Source organism: Cherax quadricarinatus, chromosome 7 (assembly GCF_038502225.1).
Source record: "Cherax quadricarinatus isolate ZL_2023a chromosome 7, ASM3850222v1, whole genome shotgun sequence".
Lineage (NCBI taxonomy): Eukaryota > Metazoa > Arthropoda > Malacostraca > Decapoda > Parastacidae > Cherax > Cherax quadricarinatus.
The window spans coordinates 54,754,988-54,782,549 of record NC_091298.1 but is presented as its reverse complement, the minus strand read 5'-3'; the positions used below and the strand labels follow the sequence as shown (position 1 = coordinate 54,782,549).

The 27,562-nt window shown below is 42.5% G+C and overlaps 1 protein-coding gene across 34 annotated transcripts in view; it reads right to left on the bottom strand.

The window, feature by feature from the left end:
* The window catches only part of LOC128686856 (bromodomain adjacent to zinc finger domain protein 2B), a 709,144-nt gene that overhangs the window by 548,505 nt on the left and 133,077 nt on the right, over window positions 1–27,562 (bottom strand). The window contains exon 1 of one of the 34 annotated variants that reach the window (XM_070082467.1): window positions 1,516–1,591. The exons of the other annotated variants lie outside the window; for them this stretch is intronic. The gene's annotated coding sequence lies outside the window, so the exon portion shown is untranslated. Of the gene's footprint in view, window positions 1–1,515; window positions 1,592–27,562 lie in introns of those variants that run through there. 34 annotated transcript variants of the gene reach the window in all.

The window sequence follows — 27,562 nt, the reverse complement described above, 5'->3', positions numbered from 1 at the left end:
CCCCTGCAACCTCAACTAGGTGAGTACACACACACACACACACACACGGGAAGACAGGAGAGACAGGGGGGATATGATAACGACATATTAAATACTGAGAAGAATCGACAAGGTGGAGAGAGACAGGAGGTTCCAGAGATGGGACACAGTAACAAGGGGACACAGTTGGAAGCTGTCAGGAAGTGGAAGAGTCTGGGATGTGATGTAGTGGAGACAGGATGCATACATAGCATTAAGAAGAGGTATGATAAAGCGCATGGAGCAGGAAGAGTGACCCATTAGCGACCAGCGAAGAGGCGGGGCCGGGAGCTGTTAATCGACCCCTGAAGCCACAAATAGGTGAGTACACACGCATACACACATACAGGAGCTGTGGATCGACCCCTGCAACCACAAACAGGTGAGTAGATAAACGGAGGAGTTGAAGATTATGTGAGCAGAACTAATACCAAGCTAGAGGACCCGCACATTACTGCTATACGTGGGTTACATTCTAACATACAGTGACAGAATGTGCCTTTCTCATTATCTAACTTTCTCACTCCCTGCTTCTCAGTAAGACTTATAAGCTACTTCGTGCAAATGCTTTTGTCAAAATTCATAGACTGAACACATTGGCTCCAGGCCGGGGGACCGATGACCTCAAACTACTCCTCATCTTCCACCGGACTGAAGAAGCCACTGACTGGCGAAACGTTTCCGCAATCAAGATTCCTAAATGCTGCACATGTATCTCATTCTTCAACTTGTCGGTTTTCAAAATCATTTACATCATGTTTTCCCTGGTCTTTCTCTCCACCAAGGTCGTCAAGTTCAGTACCTTCAACTTCTCATAATACATTCCTTTCAGTTCTGGTACCAGCCTAGTTGCAAAAATAAGAGCATAAAAAAGAAGAATCACTGCAGCAGGCCTACTGGCCTAAGCTAGGCAGGTCCAAGTCACCCATTGGCCTAAGCTAGGCAGGTCCAAGTCACCCATTGGCCTAAGCTAGGCAGGTCCAAGTCACCTATTGGCCTAAGCTAGGCAGGTCCAAATCACCTATTGGCCTAAGCTAGGCAGGTCCAAGTTACATCCATCTTTTCGAGTGTCAGGTGTGTGCATGAGTGTTAGTATTCGTGAATATATGGGCAATATGTGTATGAAAGGGTGTGCATGAATGTATGCATATACGTACGTGCATGAGTGCACGAATGTATGTGCACGAGTGTATGCGTGATTGTCTGTGCATAAGCGTATATACATGAGATTTATTGTGAGTGTGCACACATAAAACTGAGAGTGTGTACATGAAATTGAGTGTGAGTGCATGAGTGAGTTCCTGCGTGCTTGAGAGACAAAGAGCGCTCTGAGCCTGATGACAGAAAATAAAAACAGGAAGGGTTAAACAAAGGCGAGGTATGATGAAGGAGGGGAGAAGAAGGAGAAGAAGGAGGAGGAGGAGCTTCCCACAGGTTATCCACAAAGTCTGCGTATACATAAATACAAGCCAGCGTATATCTGCTCCTGTAAGTTACCTTGTAGTCGCTTAGGAGGATCACCGCCCCCGCGTCCCGGTCCTAAACCAGGCCTTCCGGTTCCTGGCGTGATCGACAAAACTCTTGGCTGCAGTCTATGGATAACATAAAAATTGCTACTGGAATGAGGGAGATATCAAAGAGGCAAGGAACAAGAGACGTCACTCTGTATAAAAACATTATTAAGAAACATTTAGAAAGATAACGTAAACTACAACATAACAAGGGAGAACATTATGAGCAAGAGAGCGAATGCCAGAGAGAGAGAGAGAGAGAATCAGCTTCACTGGCTGTACCCTTCTCAAGGACATCGCTCAATCAGCGATCATTCATGCCTCAACTGACTCACATTTGGTAAGCGTGCTCTCAGCAGACACGGGAGAATCAAGCCAACACATCAACTGAAAATTCTGTCCCATAAATAACTCCAGCTTCACCCTGCACACTAGTATATACTTCCTAATAAAAGACAAACTATTTGAAGCTGAGTTGGCAATAGGAGTGGAATAAACGCCCAAGCACAGTCATTAAAACAAGAAGTTGTATATTTAAAAATGGGTTAGATACATATGTAAGTGAACGTGGGTGTATTGGCCATGCCCAGCATGGGCCAATATAGAGAAATACAGGCAGGCCCCGCTTATACAGCAGGTAAGGTGCTGGGCTACTGCTGTAAAGTTAAAATTGCTGTAAAGTGAATCACTTTTTTTCACTTTCAAATGAAAATAAAAGCCTGATAACATGTTTACACTATCATATATTAAGGCATCAATATAGCTAGGGCTAAAAATTACATATACAGTACACATATTAGTTAGATTAAAATATTTTCGTCCTTACCTTATAGTTAGTATTGAATATATTTATTGTAAGAAGTATGAATCAACGAAGAATGGATATAACTGAAAATCGCTGTATTAGTGAAATGCTGTAAAGCTAAGTGCTGTAAAATGGGGCCCTCCTGTAGTATAATACCGACACGATGGAAACACACAAAGGCAGCGTAATTAGAAGCCACTTATGGCGAGACGCTTCCATTTATTGAAGTTTCGCCCATAAACTGGGCTTTTTGAAGTCAGAGAAACCTTAATATAGGGAGCACAGTGAGGTGCAGAGACAGGTTAGATGTGTAAAAGTGTAAACCCTGTGCAGCTATAAAAACGTTCCCTATGTATGTTCATCCAAGTTTCTCTATGACCTGAAAGAACCCACTGCGGGTTCCAGTGCTCCATTATTTCTGTGCAATAATAACGGATGTAATCCAGAGCCGCTTTGATCAATATAATTTGATCAGCGAGTCACAACAGGACTTCACAAGAGAGAGTTTCTCCGTGAAAAAATTACTGGAATTTGTCAGTGAGGTATTTGAAATAGTGAACCACGATACTGAAGCTTGTCTATAAATGGGGTTAAATCCGAGTGGGGATCTGTAACAAGTGGCGTTCCACAGGGATCAGTCTTGGGCCCGTTGTTCTTTATAATATATATCAATGATCTTGATGAGGGAATTACTAGTGATATGAGCAAATTCGCCGATGACACAAAGATAGGTAGGATAATTGATTCAAACGTAGATGTTATGGAACTCTATTCTTGGTCAGAAAAGTGGCAGATGCAGTTCAATGTAGATAAATGCAAGGTTCTGAAGCTTGGGAGTGCCCATAACCCTAGTACTTATAAGTTAAATGATGTAGAACTTAGCCATACGGATTGCGAAAAGGACTTGGGGGTTATGGTGAGCAGCAACCTTAAACCAAGACAGCAATGCCTAAGCGTACGTAATAAGGCAAATAGATTACTGGGATTTATATCAAGAAGTGTAAGCAACAGAAGTCCAGAGGTCATACTGCAGCTTTATACATCATTAGTAAGGCCTCACCTAGATTATGCAGCTCAGTTCTGGTCTCCATATTACAGAATGGACATAAATTCGTTAGAAAACATTCAGCGTAGGATGACTAAATTAATACATAGCATTAGAAATCTTCCTTATGAAGAAAGATTGAAGACTCTTAAGTTACACTCACTTGTTAGACGAAGAATGAGGGGAGACCTGATCGAAGTGTATAAGTGGAAGATAGGTATTAATAAAGGGGATATTAATAAGGTCTTGAGGATGTCTCTCCAAGAGAGAACCCGCAGTAATGGATTTAAATTAGATAAGTTTAGATTTAGAAAGGACATAGGAAAGTATTGGTTTGGAAATAGGGTAGTTGACGAGTGGAACAGTCTACCTAGTTGGGTTATTGAGGCTAGGACTTTGGGTAGTTTCAAATTTAGGTTGGATAAGTACATGAGTGGGAGGGGTTGGATTTGAGTGGGACTTTCACATCAGAGCTTATTTCTTGGGTGGCATTGAAAATTGGGTTGGGCAAATGTTTTGTTAGTGGGATGAATTGTAAAGGACCTGCCTAGTATGGGCCAACAGGCCTCCTGCAGTGTTCCTCCTTTATGTTCTTATGTTCTTATGTCCTGGCACCACCCGTGCCAGACGTAGCGTCTCCCTTGTTTTAATTTGCTCATTTGTGTTTACGTAAAAATTTATGAGAAATTAGACACATGTGCAACACCTGGGTATCTTTATTTATAGTTGTTTCGTCATCCAGTGGCTTTATCAATACATAATGTGAAGAATGTATAATTATATACAAAAGATGAGGTAATGAGTCCCTCAGCCTTGGAGTTGGTGAAGCGCACCGTAGTCTCGAAGAATTTGAAGCACAGGCAGTAAATCTGTTTATGTAACTTAACCTAACGTAACCAAAATTAACCTAAATTGAAATAATGATAACAGGAAAAGATGGAAGGGCTAAGAAAATAAAGCTGAGTGTCACGGTGCCCAGTGGCTAAAGCTATAGCTTCACACAGTGAGAGTCCGGGTTCGATTCCCGGTGAGGGTGAAAACATTGGGCGTGTTTCTTTACACCGGTTGTCTGTTAGTCGATTGGTGTGGATTATTATTATTATTATTATTATTATTATTATTATTATTATTATTATTATTATTATTATTATATCTGTTAACGGTTCTGGGGATTATCTTCCCAAAGCTCGGTCTCAAACCGGGCCTCCTAGGGTTGGAAAGGAAATATTACAAGTCAGAACTATTAAAACACACAGGTACATACTGAATGTAAGTAGAAGTTCTGCAAGATTTACGAAAGGGATGAATACAGGAAGGTAGCAAAATGAGGATAGGTTGGATAAGTAGTACAAGGTTGTTTATGATTATAATAATAATGGTATACAATACTGACAAGTAGATGAGTAAGACATGTGCAAGAGTTGCACAAAAGGCTGTTTATGTGATGTACAATGAAGACTTTGATAGTTCCAAGGAACACAGAAGAAAAAAGTACACACATGTGCAACATCTGGGTATCTTTATTGTAGACGTTTCGCTAACCAGTGGTTTTATCAATATAAATTCAAGGACATCATTGGAAGACAGAATAACTATATATAAAAGAGAAGGTAATCAGTTCCTCAGTCTTGGTGAAGAGCAACGCTGGTGCTCTTCAACTGAGTACCTCATATTCTGTATATATGTTTACTCTCCTCCAATTATATCCTTGAATTTGTATTGATAAAGCCACTTGAGGCCTGGTCTCAGACCGGGCCGCGGGGGCGTTGACCCCCGAAACCCTCTCTAGGTAAACTCCAGGTTAGCGAAACGTCCACAATAAAGATACCCAGATGTTGCATGTGTCTAATTTTCATCTTGTCGGTACTGTATACCATTCATGTACAACAAGAAAGTAGCAACACACGGTAGATTCTCCAACGTCGAGGAACGGCTTAGTGATATGCAACACAGACTAAAAAAAAATGTAAGGAAATCAGGAGAACCAGTTCATCAAAAACCCGCATTTAGGAGAAGAACGTTAGGTTGACGTTTTGGTCCGTCCTAGACCATTGTCAAATCACAACTGAGCAGGGAAAAAAATGGAAGAGAATGACAGATGGGTGGACCATAATGTTATCGTAAACGATCCTCTCCTAAGTGCGAGTTTTTGGTGAATTGTTCGAGCCTTGGTATTGTGACTATTCTTCAGGAGAAGCAGTTACGGAAAGAGTGCCCCAGGGGTCACTGTTGGGACGTTCGTTGGTCATAATATACATAAACGACTTTGATGTGGGAATAAAATAAAGTTAACTTCGCTGACCACAAAAATAGCCTGACAAATAAATTGAGCCAAAAAACAACTATTAACTTCACGATGATTTGGATACGTTAATATTGTTACTCTGATCATGGAAATGTACAGAGCCTGGGTAATGGAAAGTAATAAGGCCTGGACAGGTGGCTTTTCCTTTTTACAATCAAATATTGAGGCATCAAGATTAAGACATATACTAGAGCCAGAGTATAGATGCAGCAGCTACAGACATCGTCACATGTGGCGGGACCCACTGCTAGCAGAAGTACCTTATATTTAAAAGATAGGCCCCATAACGTGGACTGATAAAGTAATGTGAAGGAGGTGAGGTGCAAGGGAGTATCTCGGGGCGAGGGAGCACTATTTGGTCTACATAAGAACATAAAGGTGAAGCGCTGCAGCAGGCTTACCGGCCTATATTACATAGGTCGAACTCACAATCTCTCACACCCACTCATATACTTGTTCAACCTGTTTAAAGCTACCCAAAGTTCTGGCTTCAAAAATGCTACGCAGGAATTCGTTTCACTCACCCACAACCCTACTACCAAACCAGTGCTTCCCTACCTGGGGTCTACCTGGAGGTTATTCCGGGGATCAACGCCCCCGCCGCCCGGTCCACAACCAGGCCTCCCTATAGCCCTTCTAAACCTCAGTTTGTCTAGACTATTATATTGGCTTCTGGATGCTTGATTAATATGTTAGTATGATGCGAACTAAATATTTAGCTAACATGAAGTTAATTTGTGTTTGTGTAATGGGGTGCTAGAAGTGCTATTAAGAGCATATTCTAAACAACTTCGTCTCGTTATTTGATGACTATGGACTCAAATTCTTCAACCGCAGTTCGAACCCTTCGTCAACCCTTCTGTTCATTCATTTGATAACTAGTTCAACATATTTCCATTTTAGGAGGCGATTGTGGTGTCCTGATGTATAACACACGTAATGCTTGTATTATGCATACTGAGAATGTCTCGTGAAGTTTCTCCAATGTAATGTTTGTCACACTCACTGCAGGGAATGATGTACACTCCTGCATTTTTCTGCTTCATGGTGGCTGTTGGGCTCTATTTAAGTCCTTGGTGGTGGTGGAAGTGATGAGCGTAATGATCCATCACCGGTGGCGAAACATCATAAATGTTCATTTTTGTCTTCATTTTCATATTCTGTCAGTACTGTTATAACTTTACCCGCAGTTGTTGTTGCTCGAGGTAAAGGTGTTGGCGAGATTGGTGGGAGCATTATAGGTGGGAGGAACTATTTACCATACTAGGAAGGTTCTACTCTCGCCAACCATTCTCGCTCATATATTTGTCTAAGCTATTATTACGCCCACTCTGAGGTGTTTGCCTCAATGACCACCCAGCAGTTTGCTCCGCTCACTCACTCACCACTATATTACCCAACCAATACTTTCTAAATCTGTATTTACCCTCCCTTACCAAGTATATCTTGGTTACATATTTTAAGCATCTGAATTATAAGATCTTTACTTACTTCTTTATGTCATATATATAAACTTCTATTATATGTCCCTCTCATTCTAGGCATTTATACTGTGAGTTATAGGGAAGCTCTAAACTCATAGGGACATATAGGTAATCAGGTTTGATATAAATGAGAACATTAGCTTTAATTCCTTGGATGAAGAACGTCTCACCATCATCAAGGCATCCCTCTTTATGATGATAATGATGATGATGATGATGTTCACGAGACAGAAAGAAAAGACCAGCAACCCTGCTTAAGAGAAGAAAAAATAACAGGTTTCCATTTCACATTCATCTGCCAGGACATTGTACCTCCTGGATGGCTGCTGCCCACCAAACTATCATCATTGAACATGCCAAACTATTACCGAAATGAGTGGGTAGGAATAGTAGTGTGCGTGTGAAGGGGAATTTTTTTTAAAACAAAAGTGGATAGATCAGCAATATGGTGCTACCCTATTCTATATGATAGCTACACAGTGGGAACAAAAGCTAGCTATGTTCTCCTGTCAACTTCCATCAAACAGAATAGAAAACATACACAGAGTTCAAATTTGTCAGCCTAAGCTGGGAGTGATGAATTGGACACATGTAAACATTTGGGTATCTTTACTTTGTAGACGTTTCGCCATCCATTGGCTTTATCAATACATTACATGAAAATAATCAGAAGATTGTAGAATTATATACGCAAAACAAAAGACGATGTAACCAGTCCCTCAGACTAGGAGCAGGTGATGGGCACCGGAGTCTTGAAGAATCTGAGCTGGGAATCTCAAGCACAACGAAGATACATCGCATCAGCAGTGACCTGATTGAAGATTAAGACACATGTGCAACAGTTGGGTATCTTTATTGATGGAACGTTAAGCCTACACAGTAGACTTCTTCAGTCAAATACAAAGGGAGCAGTAGTAATGAAATAAAGATGATGTAATCAGTCCATCAACCACAGAGAACAAGAATTTGAGGTGGCCAGTCTCTCAGCCTGGAGAAGAGTTCAGCTCCATGGTCTGGAACGATATTGTTCCAGATCATGGAGCTGAACTCTTCTCCAAGGATGATGGACTAATTATATCTTTATTTCATTACTACTGCTCCCTTTGTATTTGAAGAAGTCTACTGTGTAGGCGTAACGTTTCATCAATAAAGATACCCAACTGTTGCATATGTGTCTTAATCTACAACGAAGATACATCACATCAGCGGTAAGCTTATTAATAGTGCTGCACATGTGTCTAATTTATCAACTTGTCGGTTCTCTGAATCATTCATCTACATTCCTCTCTGACACAGCAACATCTTGGGATCCTAATATGTACAGGGAATTCTTCACTTGCCTAACCCTTGGGCACGACCTACTTCCACATACGTCAAATGTGATACCACCTACGACTGCTGCACCTCTCCTACCTACAGTATATAAGCCATTTCTCCACATATATGCTGTATTCTTTTCAAGATTGATGGACTGATTACATCGACTCAAGGCTAAGGGACTGATTACCTCAAATTCCTCCTGTTCTTCACCATTCTCCTTTGTATGGACTAATGAAGCCACTGTGTGGCGAAACGTTTCCTCCTTAAAGATACCCAAGTGTTGCACATGTGTTTAATTTATCAACTGAATAAAGATGTGACTTGGACCTGACTGGCCTAGGCCAGTAGGTGACTTGTCTGAACCAGTGACCCGACCCACTGTGACCAGCATCAATGTCTGAACCAATGACCTGACCCACTGTGACCACCATCAATGTCTGAACCAGTGCCCCGACTCACTGTGACCAGCATCAATGACTGAACCAATGACCTGACCCACTGTGACCAGCATCAATGTCTGAACCAGTGCCCCGACTCACTGTGACCAGCATCAATGACTGAACCAATGACCTGACCCACTGTGACCAGCATCGACTGAACCAGTAACCTGACCCACTGTGACCACCATCAATGTCTGAACCAGTGCCCCGACTCACTGTGACTAACATCAATGACTGAACTAGTGACCTGACCCACCCTGGCCAGCATCAATAACTGAACCAGTGACCTGACCCACTGTGGCCAGCATCAATGACTGAACCAGTGACCTGACCGTTCCCTAACTCACAACAACAATCATCGCTTTTAACCTGCCACCCCTACACGACCACCACCACCACCACTACCCCTCTCCTCATCCCATCACTCCATACCACCACCACCACCAACAAGAACGCTACTACCACTCCCCTCCCCCACGAAGATATTTATAGCTGTTAATAAGGACGAAGGTAGTAATTCGGTGGAAATTTATGATGGAGGGAGGGTAATGGGATATGACAGGTAACACCCCTACAACTGAACCCCAGACGTGAAACTTGAAGCTCACTTGAGAATTACAACATACAAGATACTCCGGAAAATAGCGTAGACATTGAAAGACTGATTATAATGAGACTATGGCGAAGATACCTGAATAAACAATGAGGTGAGCCTCAGCGATGTTAAGAAACTCTTACAACATTAACAGTGAAACTGGAGGACCTGGGAGTAGAGGAGCACTCCAGTACACTAACAGCTGTTATCCTACCTCAGCTTACTTCAAAATACATTATCATCCCCGCAGGATGCCACCCACACCAGTCGACTAACATCTTGTCGGTTTTCTAAACCATTCATCACATCCAGGTACCTCAGTATGTTTATCTGGAGTTAATCTGGAGAGAGTTCCGGGGGTCAACGCCCCCGCGGCCCGGTGAGGTGTGGTGAGTGCGCTACCAACCAAGCCACGGGACACCTATTTAACCATACATAAGAGTAGGGGAACACTGTACTCTTTTTTTTTTTACCTTCAGCTTCGATGAGTTTCGAAAATATTCTTACTTCCGCAGCCCGGCCCTGGATCAGGCTTGTTTGGTGCTTGCCTAATCAACTAGGCTGTTGTATTAATGTTGATAGAATTACCTACAATATGTTAGGTAAAAAGGACACAAGTGCAACTAATGTGACATTTTATTGTGGCAACGTTATAAAAGCCATTACCTGGGTAGCATACCCAAATAATGGCTTTTGTAACCTTTTACTCATGTGCATGCCTTTGAAGAGTTTCGAGAGTTTGTCTTACTCTCTGAACCCGGCTATGGGCCAGGCTCGCCTGGTGCTTGCCTGGTCAACCAGGCTGTTGCTGCTGGTGGCCTGCTGCCCCACATATCCACCACAGCCTGGTTGATCTCGCACCTGGTGCAAGTTGATTTTTCTACCACATGTATCACTACAACTACCACTAGTATCACACTTCACTTTCAGCCTATATATACTCTCTGTGTCCATGTATTGTTTGTAAAGGCTTGACAAAGCTCATGGAGAGCGAAACGTTGCCACAATAAAATGTCACAAGTTGCACTTGTGTCCTTTTACCTAAGTAGGCTGTTGCTGCTGGCAGCCCGCTGGCCCATTTATTCTTAAGAATTTGGTCACACTGCGGTACATAAAAATACAGGAACACTACAGTACATAACAAGAGTTGCACTGTAGTACACAGAAGTATAAGAACACCAATACATAAAACGAGAGGAACACTGCAGTAGGCCTACTGGACCATATAAAAATTAGAGAACTGCAGTACATAAGTACAAGGAAGAACCGCAGCACATAAGAACAGGAAAGAAATGCTGTACATAAAAATGAGAGAGTACATCTAGGTAAGTAAAAGCTGAGTACAACTGACTACAAATAGTCGAGTACAACTAGCCGGGCACATCAACCATCACACGCACACCCAGAGTAAACAAAACAACACTCTAACCATACCACGGGCGGGATTTGAACCCGCGGTCAGAGTCTCAAAACTCCAGACCGTCGCCAGTGGCTAACGCGACGGTCTGGAGTTTTGAGACTCTCTGACCGCGGGTTCAAATCCCGCCCGTGGTATGGTTTGTTTGCAATCGTGTCATTACGATTTCGCGAGTCAAAACAACTCTCATATACATACCCCCGAGTCATCCGCCATTCGGCTGGGGTCGACTATACGCGTTTTTTTTTTTAATCCGTCTCCATCCGACTTACCTGTGGAAACAAGAACGATTAGTACAGCTGTGTCGAGGGGCGGTGGGAGGGGAAAGATGGAAATTATGGAGAAAGGGGGACAGTCACTGGAATAAATAGGTTAGCTAGTGATTAACTGACTGAATATAAAATAGTTTGACTTCAGTAATTAGGGACTTAGTGGGTCACTAGAAATTAGGTAAGAGATAATATTTTGTTCGATTTTTTAACCCCGGATAGTTAGCCACCCAGAGTAACCCAAGTCAGTGCGTCGTGAAGGACTGTCTTACTTCCACTGAGATCCTTCAATTTTGTCCCCCAGGATGCGACCCACACCAGTCGACTAACACCCAGGTACCTATATGTTCGCTAGGTGACCGGGGACAGCAGGTGTAAAGAAGCGTATAATGTTCCCACCCGGCCGGGAATCGAACCACGGAACACTCAGTGTGAGGCAATAGTGTTCCCTACCAGGCCACGAGATGCTGACATTTTAAACACATATAAGGGACCTAGATGAGAGTAACGATGTTCTAGACATTGTCCAACTTTTAATTTTTATAAGGGGCAATGATACAAATTTTGAAATTCCGGAGTTGTGTACACAACAGATAATGAAAGATACTTATGCTGCAGAAAATGTAATCATACTTGCAAGTGAATCTGTAAACTAACTTACTCTGAGTTAGGACAAACTGAGAAGTCTTACGATGGTGGTACAAGCAACACTAAAGTAAAACTGGTGTAGTTACAAGAGTAATGAAAATGTATCGAAACTGAATGCTGAAGTCCATAAGCAATTCCACTGTATTATTCACCAGCATACTTTGTGCGGTAAAATTCTCTGGTCTGAAAACAGGATGAATGTTTTGTGTCATGTGTGAGTTTTGTCAGGCATCCTGCCCTGAAACATGGCTAGTTTCAAAGATTCTTGTCTGAGATGGTACAACACATCACAGTCTGCACTATGTTAAAGTCAAGTGGTTTAGCAGAGTTAAGGTCATCGTACAACTTTTACCTCTACCTCGGATGATAAAGCGTTTTCTGACCCTAAAATGATTTGGAATTTGGCTCTGAGTGGTGTAACATATTTCAATAATATGATCCTAAGGCTACATGATAAAGAAAAACTGATACATGACATGTATGCTGATATCAGTTTTTTGAGGGAAGGATGAAAATGTTTGTGAAGCAGGTCAATGAGGGTAATTTGTTACATTGTTCAGGCTGTGAAAAACTCGTCCAACAAGGAAAGCATTCACAAATCCCTTTGATATACCTTTGAAGAGTTTCGAGAGTTTCTCTACTCTCTGAGCCCGGCCATGGGCCAGGCTCGTCTGTTGAAAGATACAGTGAAGCACTAATGCTTTTGCACAGTGACTTCAATAAAAGATCTGGTGATTTCCGGAAACATGTACAGTAACAGCCCCTTCAAGGTAGGCGAGAGTGATGAACAAGATAATCAAGAGTAAATGTTCACTGCTCGTACATGTAATCAAACATCTGAAGTACTGTGAACGCTTGAAGTCCCTGAACTCTTTGGAACGTTGGTGAGGAAAGGTACATCATGAGAGTTACACCTGGAAAATCCCGGAGGAACTGGTCCCAAACCTTCACTCTGAAATCACTTTGTATATCAAGAGACTTGGCAGGCAGGTACCTCCAACAAAACGCTGAGGGGTAACGAGTACACTTAAAACTCAGTGTCAGAGGTCCTGAACTTTTCAACACCCTCACTGCATAAAAATCTACCAACAAACCTCTGGTTGTCTTCAAGACGGAACGTGATAAGCTCCTAAAATCAGTTCCTCATGAGCGAGGCTTTAGTGCATACGTTGGACTACGTTCGACCAGCACCAACAGCCTAGTCGGATTAATTCAGCAATGGGAGGGCTGGTCTGGGACCGGGCCACGGGGGGCGATAACCCCCGAAAGTGGCATAAGGTAAACGTAAGGGAAGATGACTCAGGCGAAATATTTCTGAGGGATCTTATTGATCTACAAGACAATGACACGACAGTTAAAAGAAAAGCGGACTCTTGAAACTTTATGTAAGTCTACCCCACACATTTACAAACATAATAATTTGACTAAAGTGACAGGGTGACTGGTTGGTACTTAATGACTAGGTAATTCAGTGACCTATGACTGGTGATACAGTGAATGGGTGACTCATTTACCAGTGACTGGGTAACTCAGTGACTGTTCCACTAAGTCATTAAAAAGTAACATAATTCACTGGACTGTAAATGGTAGATCTATAATTATGACATAAGTAAAATATTACATTAAATAACATAATTTATATTACTAATTACCACTACAGCGTTAATAATAACGTTAATTACCAGAACCATAATTCTGTGCAACATTACACAGAGTAAAAATAAATAATTATGTAATGAGTAATTATATTTATATAATTAATGGGACGAGGCACTACCATCAGTACTAATTATGTTAATCAGTAATAGTAGAAGTAGTAAATGATCAGTCGTAAAAAAAATAACCGTAGCAACTACTACTACAACCATTACTAATATTAGTGTAGTAGTAGTAGTAGTAGTAATATAAGTCCTTACCAGTGATTGCTTCCAGAAGCAGCAACAGCGTTATCAACAACAATAACAGTTTCAGTAATAACTAAAGGAATAACAACAATAAAACGGTAGTAACATCAGCCACAATAACATCAGCAATAACAACAGAAGCCGAAAACAACGGCAGCCCTAATAGCAGTAACAGCAGCAACAAGGGAGCAGTTACAATAGCAGGAGTAACAATAGGAGCAGTAACAGCAGCAGCAACAATGTCAGCAGTAAAAGTGTCAGCAGTAACAGGAGCAGTGGCAGTAATAATGACAGCCGTAACAACGGTAGTAGCAGAGCAGAAACAACGGCAGCGGTAAGAGCAGCAGTAACAACGGTAGCAGTAACAACAGCAGCAACAACATCAGCACCAAGCAGTGGGCTTGACAACATTATAGCTAGACTGGAGGTTTACAGTCCCACAGATTAACATAACCAAGTGAAACACTATAACCAAGCTACACACCACCAGCATGAACAATAACAACCAGGCGGGGGCAACCTACCATAGTTCTAGCCAAGTATTATAACCAAAGAGAACAAAATAACCAAGCTACACGCCACCAGCATGAAGAATCAGACACATGTGCAACATCTGGGTATCTTTATTTTAGACGTTTCGCCATCCAGTGGCTTTATCAATACTAGCATAAACAATCACAACCAAGCGGGGGTAACATAGCCATACCAAATATAGTTTTAGCCAAGTATTATAACCAAATAGAACAAAATAACTAAGTTACACGTCACTAACATGAAAAGTAACAACCAGGCAGGGTAACACAGCCAGACCAAACTACTAAGTCTGGCAGAATATTATAGCCAACTGGTGCAATATAACCAAGCCAAAGAGCAATATAGTGAGGGAGGTTTGGGCCGCAGGCAGCTAGTGGCCAGAATTTTTCCAATAACCGCAGCTGCTGCGGCTGTGGTGGTGCAGCTGCTGCGGCTGTGGTGGTGCAGCTGCTGTGTCTGCGGTCAACTGCTACCGGAAATGCTGCAATTAATTACCACTTTAGTATAAATGAATACACGCACGCACGCACGTCTGAGATACTTACAGTGGTGTAATGTTGTGCAATGCTCTACCACACTTGGCAAAATTCTTTAGCCGCACACAGGACTACGCTCCCCCCTGATTACTACTCTCTCTCTCTCTCTCTCTCTCTCTTCTATTTTGAAAAAATCTTTCAAAATGGTTAAGATTAAGTTTAGCCCTACAGCTTTTTTTTTATATTCAATTTATCTCGCACTGTTTTCTCTTGGATATACGTAGCACTTGATCATTCCCAGGATGCGACCCACAACAGTCGACTAACACCCAGGTACCTTTTACACTGAAGGTGAGCTAGGGCACCTTCTGTATTTCTGCCAAACTCTTTTGTTTATGGCTTGGGTGTCTGAAGCTCACTCTGTATCCACCACTGGCATTCCTCATTAGTTTGTAAACATCCTAGTGACATGTTTCAAGGGTACAACTGGCCGTCTCCCACCGAGGCAGGGTGACTAAAAAGGAAACACTTTCACCATCATTTACGCAATATCACTGTATTTGCAGAGGCGCCCAGCTATAACAGTTTAGATGTCACTCAAAACACTCAATACCCCGAACCCCTCATTTAAAGTGCAGGAATTGTACTCCCCACCTCGACCAAAATAAATGGTATAAAATACCGACACAATGGAAACATAAACACATATGCAGTTTAATGTGATCCTTTATTGACAACGTTTCGCCCACATAGTGGGCTTTTTCAAGTCACAAACAGATCTACCCCAGGTAGATCTGTTTGTGACTTGAAAAAGCCCACTGTGTGGGCGAAACGTTGTCAATAAAGGATCACATTAAACTGCATATGTGTTTATGTTTCCACTCCCCACCTCCAGGACTCATGTCCGGCTAACCGGTTTCCCTGAATCCCTTAACAAAATTTTACCCTGCTCACACTCCAACAGTTTGTCAGGTCCCAAAAACCATTCGTTTCCATTCACTCCTATCTAACACGCTCACACATGCCTGCTGCTTGTCCAGGCCCCTTTCACACAAAACCTCTTTTACCCCGTCCCTCCATCCTTTCCTCCAACTAACTCCTCCCCTCCACTATGTATGTATGTATGTATGTATGTATGTATGTATGTATGTATGTATATATATATATATATATATATATATATATATATATATATATATATATGTGTGTGTGTGTGTGTGTGTGTGTGTGTGTGTGTGTGTGTGTGTGTGTGTGTGTGTGTGTGTGTGTGTGTGTGTGTGTGTGTGTGTGTATGTATGTAGTGTCAATTTTCAAATATTTTTCTTACTTAACAAATGCGACCTCTAATTGGGTTGGGCAAATACGATTCTGTTAGTGGGATGGTTTGTGAAGGACCTGCCTAGTATGGGCCAACAGGCCTGCTGCAGTGCTCCTGCTTTCTTATGTTCTTATTCTCCATTATCTCGTAGTCTTTTATTATCTTATAAATCCGTGATTATTATGTTTCGCTTTTTTCATGCAATCAAGCAATGAGAGGGGAGGCAAGGGTGGGGAGACCGAGGGTGGGGAGACAAGGGTGGGGAGAGGAAACAGGTAAAATTGTGAGGGCGTGGCTGGTGTGAGTCATTACTTTTGTGTTGGTGGAGAAGGAAGGAGATGGAGGATTTGTTGATGGTGGAGGAAGAAATGGAGGGGTTTGATGGTGGCGGTGAAGGAACAGATGGAGAAATTTGACGGTGGTGAAGGTCATGATGTGAGTTGATTAACTGGTGTAGCAACAGAGAGGATAAGAAGTTTGGGGGGGTTGCTGTGAGGGGAGGGGAGGTTGTGGGGATAGGTGGGAATGGATAGGGAGAGGGTTGTGACAGCCAGGGACAGGAAAGTGTCACCCAGTCTCTTATTAACCAAGTCAGGAACCCCTTTCCCTCATTAAACATCCTTCCAACATGCCTGTGCACGCACGCACAACCTGATGTATCTGCAGAACAGAGATACAAAAGAGACAACATGAGAGGTTATTATGGAAGATTAGATTCTGAGTGAATTACTTAGGTAAGGATAAATGGAAGGAATGACTAGACGACTAATACAATGAGTAAGACTACCAGGATGTGATGACTATGTAAGCCTGCAGGCCGCTAGCAGCAATAGCATCATTAATCAAACAGTAAACAAAGAAGCCTAGCCTCAGGCGAAGGTAGAAAGTCTTCTAAACCAGTCATCACAAGTAATCTGCACAGATTTATACCACAACGGAAGACAGACACTATTAAAGACACAGGTTGTGGTTTACGCAGAAATACTAAAAATAGTCTACTGAAAACAGAAAATATGAGATAATGTTACATGGCGCAAAAAAAATTATTCGACCCCTGGAATTTACTTGGTTCTTACAGGATCATGAACTCCGGCTCCAGTCCTCTACACTCAACTATGACCTAATTTATATGATTTACATATAATATACTTTAATTTGACACTCTTTGTTCTAACACAAGATCATCGAAGGTTAATTCACTTTATAAATGGTTAACATTTTACGGTGGGTCGAGCAGCTCCACGCCAGTGATACACACTTAAAAGCCGCACTGAACAGTCGACACTTGAATGCTGAGGCTATATAATTGCTGGGAGTGAGGGAGGAGAGGAATGATAGATGGCTGGATGGAAGGATGGAGGAGAGAAATGTATGGAGGGAGGGAAACCTGATTGATCCGTCCATCAACCAGGAGGCTTGGTCTGGGACCAGGCCGCCGGGGGCAACGACTCCTGGAATTATCAACAGGAAGGAAGGGGGGGATGTGAGAGCATAGGAGGGAGTGAGGTAGAGGCTTAGTCACAGGCTAGTTCCTCAGTCAGACCCTTCAGAATTTCCAGTCTCCGAGGACTCTGGATACATCACATGAGCCTTCACTTTACTACAGTTCCCCCTACACTATATGCGAGTCCAGGAAGTACAGAACGAACACCAACACAAGAAACAATAAAGTAAGTTACCAGATACATTGTTTTGCCGGTCAGCAATGTGACATATAATGTGGCTACGCTATTTACTAATCAACTCTATCAAAATAACCACCAGCTCCTCATCAATCAAAAACTTGATACAGAAGCTTTGAAAATTAAAGTTAGCGAACACAGATACGCCTTCAGCCGGGACAACCACAACCAAGACCTGTGTAGAGCACAGGGGCAATGTGGCCGCCTCATGAGGTGTAGTGAGGTCCGATTAGTCATCCATGACAACGATCAACAGAGGTAGAATTTGCTGGAAGCTGCTTTAACTGCCCAAACCGACACCGGCATCCACAAGGCTCTGGAAGCTTCAGTGTTTCCATAGTAGGATCAACCTGCTTCACCTCACCCTTAGCTTCCTCTGTGTTAGGACTGAAGGTACTCGTGGTGAAAAGCTTTCTTTAATAAACGTCCTGAACTGTACCTTTGATGGGTTTCCAGTTTTTCTATTCCCGGAGCCCGGTCTTGGGCCAGGCTCATCTGGTGCCTGCCTAGTCAACCAGGCTGTTGTTATTGGAAGCTTGCTGGCCGACATATCCATAACAGCCTGGTTTATCTGAACGATCGACAAGTGTCCTTATCCATAATAAGCTACCTTAATGTAGCATGGTAGAATTTTAAATGTTTTTAGATTGCTTTACAAGCTTCATCCAGTAAGTTTATGTATCACAGAAAGTGCAACAAGGTAAGCTTACATAAATGGGGAAATCAGAATGGTGACGCGTTACAAGTGGTGTTCCACAAGGGTTAGTATCGGGCCTCTTTTTTTTTTCCACAATATACATAAACGACATAGATGAGAGGAATAAATAGCGACATAGGCAAGTCTGCAGACGGCACAAGTAGCCGTCAAATAAATTCTCTCGAAGACATTAGATTGCTACAGGATGAGGACTGGTTGATGTTGTGGTCGGAGAAGTGGCAGATGCAGTTCAATGTGGGCACATATAATGTTCTAATCCTGGGTAAAGAAAATAAGCATGGCTCTTATAAACTAAATACTGAAGATCTCAATCAATATGAATGCGAAAAAAGACTACGGTACTTCCACCTATATACTCATCCACTGTGCCATGTTTCTGTGGTTGATCAGTTCCTGATCCACCGGGAGGCCTGGTCAAGGACTGGGCCGCGGGGCGTTGACTCCTCGGAGCACCCTCCAAGTAGATATGTCTATCAAAGGTGGTGTGCGAAAGGTTTCCACTATTCTGAAGTTACCAAAACGATTTATCTCCTTGGTAGATATGGTAAGACTCAAGACATAATGGAGTAGTATACACCTGCAATTGTACCTTGTATTTACTAACTGGCAAACTTTGTCATCCATAAAATTTCACATACTGCATTAAAGTTTCTCATTTATTTCAAACTGAGAGTATTTGCATACCACCATTTTTTCCAGTTTGTAAGTATTCATATACCTTTCCAGTTATAGTAGAAAAACTCTTGTAACTCATCAAAGGTATATCAAAGGCAAAGGTATACAGTTAGGATCTGCTGGTAACTTCCTTCAGTAATTACCAGCTCAAGATGTATTTACATTATCACCAACACAACTATTAATAATTCTACAACTGTTACTATCACTAGTACTACTGGTGGCCTGGTGGTTAACGCTCTCGCTTCACACGGTGAGGGCCTGGGTTCGATTCCCAGCCAGAGTAGAAACATTGGACGTGTTTCTTTCCACCTGTTGTCTATGTTCCCCATCAGTAAAATGGGTACCTGGGTGTTAGTGGACTGGTGTGGGTCGCATCCTGGGACACTGACCTAAGGAGGCCTGGTCACAGACCGGGCCGCGGGGGCGTTGACCCCCGGAACTCTCTCCAGATAAACTACTGTTACTATTACTGTTACCGTTACACTACTCCTACTACTACTTTCCCTACCGTAATCACCATTACTACAACTACCAATACTGAGAGAGGCCCAGTTGACAAGTAATTTTGAATGATAGAACACCATCTAGCTATTTACAAATCCCATCAGTGTTAAGATCTTCAGTGCACTATCTCTCCTCTTCCTCCTCCTGCTACAATAATCTCGATATTTCCCTTCCTCCTCCTGCTACAGGAATTTCGATATTTCCCCTCCTCCTCCTGCTACAGGAATCTCGATATTTCCCCTCCTCCTCCTGCTACAGGAATCTCGATATTTCCCCTCCTCCTCCTGCTACAGGAATCTCGATATTTTCTCTCCTCCTCCTGCTACAGGAATCTCGGTATTTCCCCTCCTGCTACAGGAAATCTCGCTATTTCCCCTCCTCCTCCTCCTGCCACAGGAATCTCGCTATTTCCCCTCCTCTTGCTATAGGAAATCTCGATATTTCCCCACCTGCTACAAGATTCCCGCTATCTCCCCTCCTCCTGCTACAGGATTCTCGCTATCTCTCCTGCTACGTGGATCTCGCTATTTCTCACTTACTGCTGCATGAATCTCGCTCTCTCTCAGGCTTCAGGAATCTATCTGTATAGCCCTTGTGGCTTAGCGCTTCTTTTTTATGATAATAATAATTCAGGAATCTATTTCTCCCCTACTACAGGAAACTCTATCTCTCCTGCTATAGGAATTTATCTCTCCTGCTACAAGAATCTCTCTCCTGCTACAGGAATCTCTACTTCTGCTGCTGCTGCTGCTGCAGGAATCTAAGTTTAATTAGCTTAACAGTGATCTAATGTAGGCTAAGTTGATCCATGACATCACCTCAACCCCGTTAAGGCTCCTCGCCTCAGTAGTCATGCCAACCTAATAAGCCGTGGGGGCATGATGCTCTTTGTACCCTAATACTTTCCCTTACACACCCAGTACTCTCTCTCTCTCTCTCTCTCTCTCCCTATCCCTATCGACTGCCCGTTAACCAGTTTTATTTACTATTTTCTTTTTTACACAGGGCTTGACAAGGTTAGGGTACGGGTTCCTAATTTTATTTACAAGCTAAGAGCTGTTACCTACATCAGCTCATTTGAAAGCCTTTTTATTTATATGAAACATACAGGTGAGGATCCGAGTTCGATTCTCGGCGAAGGGTGGAAACATTGGGCGTGTTTCCTTACACCGGTTGTCCATGTTCACTCATCAGTAATAATGGGTACCTGAGTGTCAGTCGACTGGTGTAGGTCGCATCCTGGGACAAAACTGACTTAATTTGCTCGACATGTTCTGCATAACAAGCGGCTTTCTATGTTGTAATATGTCATTGATGTCAGCTTGTAGAAATATATTGTTGTTGTTGTTTTTATTATTATTATTATTATTATTATTATTATTATTATTATTATTATTAGTAGTAGTAGTAGTAGTAGTAGTAGTAAGTAGTATGTTGTACGAACATGTTCCAGACTCGAGTCATCCTGGGAATAAATTATCTCGGATGAAGTGATGTTCTGGAGAAGGTTACAGCCAGAGTGAAGTTGCTGCTTGCTGCCCGTATTGTGTAGAAGCTCACTTCTCGTTGTCCTCGGAGTGGAGCAAAGTGTGGTACTTTGACAATATTGGCTTTGTACATAACTGTAAGGCCACCCACATCCCTCCGGCGTTGAAGGCTCTGCTGAAATGACAGATCTATCCAGGATGGGTCCAGGGAAGAGATGAGGTGTCTTTCTCTGTTCTTTACTCTGTCAAGCAGTCGCAGATGAGATGGGGGCAGGCAATCCAAGAAAGTGGAGCATACTTAAGGTGTGAGCGTACTTGTGCCTCATACAGAATCTTGCAGCCCCCACTGTCGAGCAGATGCGAGATACGTCGAAGTGCTGTAAGCTTCTTGGCCGCCTTGTTTGCAAGATTTACAACGTGATTCTTCATGGCCAGTCTGGAATCAAGTTTCACCCCAAGGATATCAACTTCATCTCCGGGTACCAACACTCTCTCATTCATACTTACTACTGCTCTAGCATTACCATCATAAGAACATAAGAACGAAGGAACACTGCAGAACGCCTACTGGCCCATGCGAGGCAGGTCCAAGTCTCTTACCGGCTTAAGCCAATGCACCCAACCTAGTCAGGTCAGGTCACATTGACTTAAGGGAGGAACACGGCAACCGACCTGGTAGCACAAGCTATCAGGTCCAGCTCACACCCACCCACATCCACTCATGTATTTATCCAACCTATTTTTAAAGCTACACAACGTTCTGGCCTCTATAACTGTACTCGGGAGTTTGTTCCACTCATCCACAACTCTATTACCAAACCAGTACTTTCCTATATCCTTCCTGAATCTGAATTTTTCCAACTTAAAACCATTGCTGCGAGTCCTGTCTAGGCTAGATATTTTCAGCACACTATTTACATCCCCTTTATTTATTCCTGTCTTCCATTTATACACCTCAATCATATCCCCCCTAATTCTACGTCTTTCTAGAGAGTGCAGATTCAGGGCCCTTAGTCTATCCTCATAGGGAAGGTTTCTGATACATGGGATCAACTTTGTCATCCTCCTTTGTACATTTTCCAGAGAATTTATATCCATTCTGTAATACGGTGACCAAAACATTTGTTTTCTCAAGAACAAATGTTACCTGCCATCGGTTTCCCCAGGCTGATATAGCTCTTAGCTGATGACTGATGTAGCTTAGAGCAGCTGGCATTTCTTCTCTTGGATAAGTAAATGTACAGCCGTCTGCACATGCATGGGATTCTGGGATAAGACGAAGAAGGTCACTGAAGTACACATTCCATAGCAATGGCCCAAGCACGCTTCCCTGTGGAACACTTCCCCCAACAGGATGTCTTGGTGACTCTGTCCCATTGAGTACTACACTTAGAGATCTACCTTGAAGATAATCACTGAGGAGACATAGTGTAGAGCCTGTAATTCCCAGTGCTTGCAGTTCTGCCAAGAGGGCTTGGTGCTATACTCGGTCGAAAGCACCAGCATTGTCCAGTGCTACCACACAGCTGACTTTGGATTCGTCCAGTGACTGGTGCCACTTAGTGGAGAGGTTTAACAACAGATCAGCAGTAGAGTAAGTAACCTTTCATGAAACCATATTAACTGTCACAAAGTAGCGAGTGGTATTAAAAAAAAAAAACTGTCATTTGTCGTGAGATTGTCTCAAGGATCTTGCCAATGATTACCTACTGACCACAAAGGCTACCTACCGCCCGGTCACTAGCTCTACCTACTCCTTACCTACGTACTTACCTACAGTCCATTGACTAATTCTACCTACCTGCCTTCTATCCAATAGTTCTATCCACCAACTTATCTACCTTCTATCCAACAGTTCTATCCACCAACCTACCACCCTTCTATCCAATAGTTGTATTCACCAACCTACCTACCGACCAACCATTCGTTACGTTGATCTACCGTCCATTCATGTGACTACCATTATAATATATACGAGAATAATTACGAAGTAGCTCTTAAAGCTGGAAAGTACGCATAATTGAATTGCAGATTCAAACCTCATTGCATCAGTATATAATCTCAGCCTCTAAGAAAAGCAATTTAATTTCACGATTAAGTCACTGGAAATTTGAGAATAGCACCTGGACGTTATTATTATTATTATTATTATTATTATTATTATTCATAAGCAAGCGCAAAACCTATATGGCCAATACAGGTTGTAAGCACATCACCAGTAACAAGTTGTAAACACATCACCATTGACAAGTTGTAAACACATCACCATTGACAAGTTGTAAACACATCACCAACGACAAGTTGTAAACACATCACTAATGACAGGTTTTCAACACATCACCAATGACAAGTTGTAAATAACATCACAAACAGTTTTCAACACATCATCATTTAACCGTTCACAGTAGCTGTCACCCCTCACAATACCTAGTGTTCACAATAGATAAGTCACCCCTAACAAATATCCAATTTACTGCGGTGACAGAGGTTGTAGAGAGCAGTGTTGCTGAGAGTAGTGAGCAGAGGGGAGGAGTTGGTAAGAGGGGAAGGAACTGGATACTGGAGGGGGAAACTGCTAGCATCAATAACCAGATAAACAGAATTGATACATACAACAGCACCTGCATAAGTAACCCCGGGATCTATAGGAGCGGCACCTACTGAAATGCTGGTGAAGGTATAGGCACAGGTGTAGCAGCAGGTTCAGCTGTAGCAGCAGGTGTAAAAGCAATAAGTGCCGAAGCAGCAGGTGTAGCAGTTTGAGTAACACCAGCAAACAGAGAGAGAGAGAGAGAGAGAGAGAGAGAGAGAGAGAGAGAGAGAGAGAGAGAGAGAGAGAGAGAGTGTGTGTGTGTGTGTGTTGACATCCAGGCAGGTTATCCAGGAGAAAATGTTTGTCGAGTGTTGCTGGTGAAGATATTATACACCCCTTTCTTACCCCCACGCCTCCGCTTACTACAACAACACCTACCACCACCACGCACTCTGGGCCTCCAAGAGAAATTTTACAAGGCGGAACAAGACTTGCTCTGGAGCCCTTGGGGGCAGGCTGAGAGCCCCCAATCTAAGTAAATTTTACATAATTATTTTTTCTAAACAGACTAAAAATAGTTGAAATTACCAAAAAAATAAAATGAAAAATAAAACGTCTATGGCTATGGGGCCCCGGACCAATGTACGGGAAGACCCCCCCCAACCCCCACCACGCACTTATTGCAGCCTCCCCATCTGCACTAGGGAGGAAAAAGACACGTGCGTAACATCTGTTCATCTTTAGTATAAAGGCGTTTCGCCAACCAGTGGCTTTTCTTCAGTTCAACAGATTATATACTGGAGACAGTGGAAGACGATGTGATCAGTCCCTCAGCCTTGATAGGTGTTCAGCCTCTCTGTCTCGATCAGTTCACAACAGAGAGGAGGAAGAGGTACTATTTACTTCATCTTCTACTGTCTCCAGTATGCAGTCTTTGCAGTTGTGATAAATGGTTTAAAAACACGGACAAGTTGAAGAATAAGAAACTTGTGCAACATCTGGGAATCTTTATTGAGGAGACGTTTCGCTACACTGTGGCTTCATCAGTCCAATATAAATAAGAAATGTGGAAAAAGGAACTGCTTACCTCAAACTCCTCCTCTTTTTGCCCACCTTTCTTCTTTGTATTGGACTGATGAAGCAAGTGTCTTCAGAAAGTCACATGTTCATAATACTGATACCTAGGTGTTGTACACGTATTGTATTCTTCACCCAGGTGTTGCACATGTGTCTTATTCATCAACTTGTCGGTATTGTTTTCTATTAATGTAAAGATGTACTACTCTATCGCATGAGAGTGCTACGGAAGCACGTTAAACGTTCTGCAATCTGGAAGAATTGCTGGTCCTTTCTTTCTGTTGTATGTAAAATGAAAGGTAACTTTTTGCAGACTTCTACTTACACTTACTTTACTCTTCCATTCTCCTCAGCAGTTCTTATTTCTGTAACACTTCCTTTGTAGTTTAGAAGGCCTGGTCTGAGACCGGGCTGAGGGGGCGATGACCCTTCGAACTTTAAAGGATAAAGACAGATCTATGAATATATTTTCACCAACCTTCCATCCGGGCTGAGGGGGCGATGACCCTTCGAACTTTAAAGGATAAAGACAGATCTATGAATATATTTTCACCAACCTTCCATCTAAGTCCACTAATTTAGGGTCAATAAAATAGCACAGCAGCAGGCCTACTGGCTCATGCTAGGTGGATCCTCCTCAGTTCAGGTAAAAAGACTCATCTGTAACCTTTAAATATTTATACAGACTATGTTTCGCTCGCTAGGAGCTCCGTTAAGCCTCACGGGGAGTGAAATTGTAAGCATATGTGCACCAATGATACTCTCAGGTGACCCTCAGGCTCCCTGGCTGCTACCCTCAGCCACACTCTGGTATTTTCCTGGCAAGGTGAAGTGAACGTTAGGAGAGGTAAAGGTCAGGTAATCCTGGAAGCATGTTGCTGTGCTAAGATTGATATATGTGTCTCTATTACATATTAGAAACATCATTAAAGCAGATACTGTGTATTATGGAATACAACTTTTTAGTGCAGAGACCACATAATTGACTTAGTTAGCTATTACTCTTCAGGGGTTTAGCAAACTGGAGGTCGGAGACGCGCGTGTGTGTGTGTGTGTGTGTGTGTGTGTCACACACAGTGGCTACAGTTCTGTAGTTTTTTTATGACCGTTTTACCTTTCTGGTATTTACTTGGAGTTTACCTGGAGTCGCTTCCGGAGGTCACCGCCTCTGCGACCTGGTCCCAGACCAGACCTCCTCGTTGCTTCTCTGATCCATCAAGCTGTTGGTGCCAGCCGCCCATATGCATCACAACTCGGCTGATTAGGAACAGTTTTGAAGGATTTGACAACTACGGATTTGTTGGTAATCCTCCTTATGCAGGAAGGGAAGGTGTTGAAGAGTCGAGGTCCCTTAACACTTATTAAGGTCTCTATCATTGTACTAATCGTTCTCCTGGTTCTCACTGGAGGTATCCTGGGGTTTTCATATTAAAACTGTAATATTTTTCACCTATAGGTACGGAGTTTCATGAGCGTGTTATCAATGGTTTCACTTAATTCTTTTTTCAGTTTCACTTAATTCTTTTTTCAAATACTTTACCCAGAAAGACGGCTGGAGGCCCCTTAAGCCAACTGGGGTTAATGTTATATTAGAAATGTTAGTAGAATTCAGCGTCTATACCAGTAAAATTTATGGCTGCATTCAATATTATTTGTAACAGTTCACTGAACATCGAATCGAGTCATGCTGGGCCCTCTGTACCTCGTTCATTCCTTTGTTGTCACTAGTGAAAGTACTCGACTACTTTCTGTTTCGCAGATTAACTTTTTGCTGTCTCTCTTGTACACTGTCTGACGCTCTCAGCTTTGGCTCCACGTTTTCAATTTTATCAGACTTTATTGTCGTTGTTGAGAAAGTCAGGAACCTTTGGAAAGTGTGGTGACACAATGTCTCTGCCTGTGTAGGGAGGGTCACCCCCTGTTCAATTTACATACCTTTTAATTTTATTCTGAATCTCATTGATCCTCTCCAGGCACTGGTTGAGATTCGTGTTAATTAATTAAAGTATCTGTCCAGTATATTTCCTCAAGCAGCAATAGTCTGGTTGGCCAAAAAGCACCATACAAGCTTGGCCCCGAGTATGCTGAAGTTTGGTGACAGTGTTCAGGTCAGAGACGCAACGTTCCGGTACAGAGGCAGTGTTTAGGTCACAGAGGCAGTTTTCAGGTGACACAGGCCGTACAAGACCTCCAGCAGTGATGCTTAAACTGCTGTTAATTTGCATATACTGATTTGTATACAATGACTAAATTCTTTTTTCATTTGATGTTAGCGCCAACACTTGCAAGAGCACACTGCATATAATACACTCATGCAACACACCCTCACAAAACGCGTGCAAAATTGCACGTTGATCATATTTACCATCTAAAAGGGACCACGAGGCACAGACCCCACAAGACAAACAATAGTAGCTACGACAACCCAACTCCAGGTGATTTTTTAGTGGCAGGAAACGAAAAAAGAAAATGGAAGGAAATAACAAAAACAGTCCACCACCTTGGAGCCTTGTTGGACTGGAGGCGCAGCCAGTGGCCACCCATGGCCCTCCAGAATTACAACTACTGATGCCAATAACAAAATCCCCCCAACAAACACAGAATACAACCTCGTTCATATTTGCTAATATACAGGGCCTTAAGCCATCCACCAACAACAAAATACCTTTTATCAGTGGACTTCTAGTGGAGTCTAATGCAATGTTTGCAGCCTTCACAGAGACTCACACAAAAGATCACTTTGACAGTGAAATATGAATAAGTGGTTACAACCTTTTTAGATGCGACAGAAAAA